Genomic DNA, 6047 nt, shown 5'->3' with positions numbered 1-6047 from the left:
AGAGAAGGAAAAATGGTTATTGAATTAAAATGATTTGCCTAATGCCACAGAGCTGCTAAGTGGCTAAAATTTGTCATTATCTAAGTAGGAAACTATTCGCTTCATTATGTTGTACAATTGATTGTATTTACTTATTTTTAAATTCACTTGCTAAGAAAAGAAAAAAAAATATGTGGAAGCCAACAATTACAGCATGTATAACTATAATGATTAGAAACATCTACCAACACTTTCCTCTCCTGACAGTGAACACAGCTTCATTTGTTCTAATAGCATGTACCCTCTCAATTGGCCAAAGGGGCCCTTCTACCTTGTCAAAGATAAAAGTTTTCTGTTGTAGGACTCCGGAGGGTGACAGGTCTACAATAAGTGCATTTCCACTTCTGCAGTTATTATACCACGTGCCCACATTTCTTATCCATGAACCTGGAAATGACTATCTGAGCAGAGGAAATACCCAGATGTGAACAAATGTGGCTTTTGGCCAGTTCATACTAACATATCATTCATTTGCTTCCAAAGAAGAATTCAGGATCACTAATATGGTATGGCAACGTTCAATTTTTCTAGTTGGTCTATCTTTACCTTTTGACAAAAACAAAAAACAAAAACCTCATCTTCTATTTACTTGAAATAGAGGAGAGCCTCCTCCTCTATTTACTTGTTGAATAATTTTTAAAATGAAAAGCACTAAGTCTGTGCTCCAGTACTTTTATAAAAATGTAGATTCTCTGATCCTATTCCTGATCTATTGTCTCAAAATTTTTGGTGGGTGAAGCATGGAATATTCATTTGTAATGTTTTAATAAGGTTCCCTGATGACTCTGCATACTAAAGTTGGAGAATTTCTGGGTTAGAGGATGAAGTTTTCCCTGCCCAAGTAATTTTACTTTTAATGACCTTCCTTTCTGGCTTTCAGGAGCCAAAAAAAAAAAAAAAAAAAAAAAGAATGCTCTCTAGAAATATGAAGAAATGAAAGAAAAACATAGAAGCAGAAACAAACACTGTCTTGATAGAGAGTGAAAGAGAAAAGAGATTAAGAATCCAATCATGTGCAAAGTAAAACACAGACCCAGAAATATGGAAATGCAAGCAAAAGGTAGCCAGACATGCCCAAAACAAAATAGAAAGCTGTATCTGAACTGCCTAATCATATCTGTCTAATAACAAATAAGTGTGAACACATTTCATGTATCCAAACCTCAAGTCTTTGCTTTAACCTCTTTTTTAAAAGCAACATAAGTTATTCTGCAGTAATTTTTCTAGTCAACTTGGCTAAGTGATTGTGACAATTGTTTTTGTCCACAGCAAGTATTGAAGTCAAATATTTTACTGTTGCTGTTATGACAAAAAGTACTTATTGAGACATCAAAAACATAGTAACAGTCCATTTAAAAATATATCTGATGATTAGGTAAGTCCTTGTGATAAAATCTGTTACAAAGGGAGATGTGGAAGCTGTGTCTAACAGATCAGTGTCTTATCCATGTCTAGCTACTTTGCATTTTAGCATCTTAAGGCTGAAACACACTTGAGAGATTCTCACTCGGCTTTTTCTATAGATGTGGACATTGAAACCGAAGATGTAAATATAACTTAATGACAGAGTTATTTAGTGATTGAGAAAGGATGAAGTTTGGATTTCCTGCCTCACGATCCAGCATTCTTTACTCCTCGCTAGTGCTTCTGCTCTGTAGATTACCAGCCAGATAAATAGTTGGTTGTATCAGCTGTAAAGATGCAAATCATATACAGAAGTGGAAGGGGAAAGTTGTGATATCAGCAGACTGAGTGGGGAGCAGGAATCATGCTTTTGGTGGACTGTAGCAGGCATATGACTGAAGGTCAATGGCTGGTAAAAGGCTTCCCTGGGTTAGAACCCCAGCTCTGTCGCATCCTAGATGTTTGACCTTGGATAAGTTATTGTACTACCCTTTGCCAAAACAGTTTGTTTTCCTAACCTGTGGAATGGTGGCTAAGATCCACCTTTGAAAAAGCAAAGGCAGAAGTGGTACCTCACAGAGATTTTAAAGGCTTAAAACATTCAGAACAACACCCAGCACATAGTACCTTTATAGTTTTTTAAATAAGTATGTGGTATACTCATACACATTGTAGATAATGTCTCTCAGCTACCCTAGTGTGGGAGGCACTGTTTCCAAGTCTGGCCCCTAACGTTGTCCAACTCTTTTCTTCAGTAATTCAGATATTATTCCTGGGCTTCATTTCTTACACAAAATCTCCCTCAAATTGACTAGGGTTTGTCACTCAGATTGTCAAAAAATGAGTTGCTTGTAAAGATATCCATTAGTAAGATAAATTCTTTTATGAATTTTTTAAAATTTGGGTTCAACTAACATTCCATGAGGATGTACCACACTTTTCTGTGTTACCGTGTGTGATTCTACTGTAGATTAATTCCTTCAACTCTCACAACTCTGTAAAAGCAGACGAAGTTATACTAAGTGAAACAGACCCAATTTCATTAGCTTTTGCCTCATAGCTGCATACCCCATCCCTAAGTTTATGTCTAGGAACCCTCAGGCATCTCACGTGGGCCCCGCTCTCATGGAGATCCATCACACCTCCATTATTTCCAGAGGCTACCTTGTGAGTGCCAGAATCTAGGGAAGATCCACTCTTCCATATCCCCCAAAGCTGTTGGCCTATTTTTCATGCAGCATCCATGATGCTGTTTTTGAAGCAAAATCAGAGAAAATTTTCCCCTCTCCCATAGAGTATCACTATTTGTTACCTGGCAACCAAGAGTGCCCCCTTTACATTGAGCTACTGATGTAAAAGGATTCTCGCGTTGCTGCCTGCTGCCCGTCTCTCTACTGGTATATGCTTAAGTCCCAGAAGCCTGACTGGAGGATGTGACTTTCCCCACTCTGATTTCTCGTGGCACCTTCTCCTTCAGGAAAACAACAACACAAAACCTCAAGCAACTTGTTTTTTTTTTGTTTTAAGACGGAGTCTTACTCTGTAGTCTAGGCTGGAGTGCAGTGGTGCAATGGGCTCACTGCTCATGTTCAAGCCATTCTCCTGCCTCAGCCTTCCAAGTAGCTGGGAATACAGGTGTCCACCACCACGCCAGGCTAATTTTTGTATTTTTAGTGGAGACGAGGTTTCATCATGTTGGCTAGGCTGGTCTCAAACTCCTGACTTCAAGTGATCTGCCCACCTCAGCCTCCCAAAGTGCTGGGTATATAGGCATGAGTCACCCCACCTGGCGGAAATCTCAAGCAATTTGATTCCCAAATGCCAGTCCATGCCTTCATCAAAATATTCCCTAACACATCTAAGTCACAGTAGAGGACAGAGAAAGGTACTTGATCGTGACATCATTGCTCCTAGATGGCATCTACTTTTTCCCCATTTTTGATCATCTAAAGAGAGTTTATTACAGGGATTTTTTTTTCATAAAATTTACTTCCAGTGTTTAATCCATGTAATATCAATTCCAGGGTTATTACTTTGAAAATCAGTCTTCTGAGTGATGGATGAATCACAAATGTGTACTTGTTCAATATAATAATGGGTTAAGGTTACATTCCCTGTTTTGTAAAATTTTTAAAGCTTAAAGATAAAAGCTGTTCACCTATCACCTTTTATCACTCACCCATGATGCCTGATTGCAAGAGTAAGCTGGGGTGGTCAGGTGCTGGACCCAGAACTGGTTGTTTTAGGAAAAGGAAGGCAAGCTTGTCTTGTTTCTCTGAACCTGCTAACACTTGGCTTGCCGGGGACATTGATTGGACCAGCTAACATTTGCCATCCGTTCCTTTTTAAAGCAATCAAAAAGCCACCATATCTGTTAACCTTGGCAGTATTTAGCTTGCAGATCACTCTTAAGTCCTCTACCCAGAATGTTTTCATACAGTGGTTCCATTAATGATTCAATCAGCCCAATTAACTAGATTTTTAATTGCAATACATCTCTTATTATCCAAAGCCCAAAAGTAGAGAACCGTATTTGCTTAATCTGAGGCCACTAGTAACTTCATGGCAGTGTGGGCTAGTCCATGATCTGATGGAGAATGGTTCAAATTTCACTCTTCTGAGATTTTGAGAACATAGGAGTTACTTGATTTCAGAAATGTGAACCCCATAGTATTTGATATATCAATAGCTACTAAATGTATGCTACTGGGAGAACCTAAGCATTTCATCTAGTTGGCAATTAGATCATGTTTAGGATACGATTACTCGGAAAATTAGCTTTATCCTTTAAAAATATCCTATGAACTGACAACTTGGAGTCTTTGAGGGATAAGTAAAGCAGCCGTGAAACACAAACATTTGTTGTCACATCAATGGCAAGAAGCCTTCCTGGTTTTATTTAGAAGGGTTTGATGGTTGTCTTCAAAGTGGTTGGAAGCTCCAATACAATAAACACTTTGAAGCACAATGCTTTGTCATCCCCCTGCCTTAGGCCTGTTTCTGGTCTGGATTAGCACTGTTTGTCTTTTTTTCCCCCTTTCTTTCTTTTTTTCTTTCTTCCTTTCACAATGGAAGAGTTTCCCCTTAATGACCGCCTTTATCCTATGTGAGTACCAAGCTTTTCAAATGGTTTGGACTGTGAAACTCAACTGTGTTGAGACAACTTCATTAATGAAAGGCGTATTCCATGAGACCTTTTGTTGCCACATTACAGTATTTGTGTTAGAACATTGGGTCCCCCACATAACAGTGATGCAGGCACCACCACCACCATGGGAGCAAGAATTGCAGCAGGAAATTAACTCTAGCCCTGGGTGGCTTTTTTATTGCTCTCTTCTGACAATGATGGGACGTTCTCTTAACACTTCCCCTGACTTCTTCCTGAAGAGAAGTTAACTAAACCAAAAAGCATTCTTCATCATTTTTCTTCAATCAGTTGGCCTAGTATTTCCCAAAACCACCTCCAGATTTCAACTGCCAAGTTTTCTGCAAGAAAAATGCTGCTCTGGTATCTGCTGAGAGAATTTGAAGTCATGGTGGAATGCCCAGGATTATGGGCTTTTCTTGAAATCAGACATCATCAAATGGTGCAATTGTTCATTTCTAAGAAGCCTGAAACAGCTCCGTGGTTCTTTGCTTGTGGACAGTTTGCCTTTCCTATTTTTCTTACTCTAGGCATTAATTACAGGACAATGAACAAATGCCTAAAAGGATGTACTGGAGAATTTCTAATGAATCTTGACTTATCATGGCTGAAAGAAGTCTTGAAGTTGGATTAATGTAGAAACACTGGAATTCTATTACAGGAGCTGGCACTTGATTTGATAGAGAAAAAGAATTATTGCACTGTTCTATTCCTTTTGTCAGTTTGTATAACTCTTCACACAATTGTTTTCTAAGAAAGAATTAAACTCCTACATGAAATGGATTTAGAAGTTAACTGATGATGACACACTCTCTCTTTCTTGGTCCCATATATATGTGTACAGATATCGTATATACACACATAGTTATACATATTATGTATACATGTGTGCATATATATCTACATACATATATATGCACATTCAAAGTATTTTTCTATACCCGACTTTAACTTTGTTTTCTTTCAGTAATTTTCACATTATGACAATAGCCGTATAAATTTCATTACAAGGTTACTCATTTATAATTAAGTGAAGTTTTTACCTCATCCCTAAAATATATTCACTGTTAAACTTGGCAGGAAATAAAGGCTAATGCAAGTGATCATGTGTGCACCTGTAGGCACACACACACAAGCAAATGTCACTGCCCATAAAGTAAAATAAAGTACTTTGGAGTATCCTTAGCAAAATACGAGAAGAGCAAGATAAGACAAAGTAATAAATATGAAGCAAAACTAACAATTCCCATTTTCTAATTTAAAAAATAGAAATTTTCCTACTAAAGTAAAAAGAGTTTAGGATAAATTTACAAGAACTTAGCATTTCACTTGGAGATAAATGCCAGTGAACTATCTGGTGAGTATGAAGTGTCTCTGTGTTAAAAAGTTATAAGTGATTTAAACACTCAATCCACTCACCCCTTTTTTCTTGCTACATAAGAAAATTAACGCCCGGCGC

Source organism: Saimiri boliviensis, chromosome 10 (assembly GCF_048565385.1).
Source record: "Saimiri boliviensis isolate mSaiBol1 chromosome 10, mSaiBol1.pri, whole genome shotgun sequence".
In the NCBI taxonomy this organism is placed as follows: domain Eukaryota; kingdom Metazoa; phylum Chordata; class Mammalia; order Primates; family Cebidae; genus Saimiri; species Saimiri boliviensis.
Note: the sequence above shows the minus strand (reverse complement) of the source record.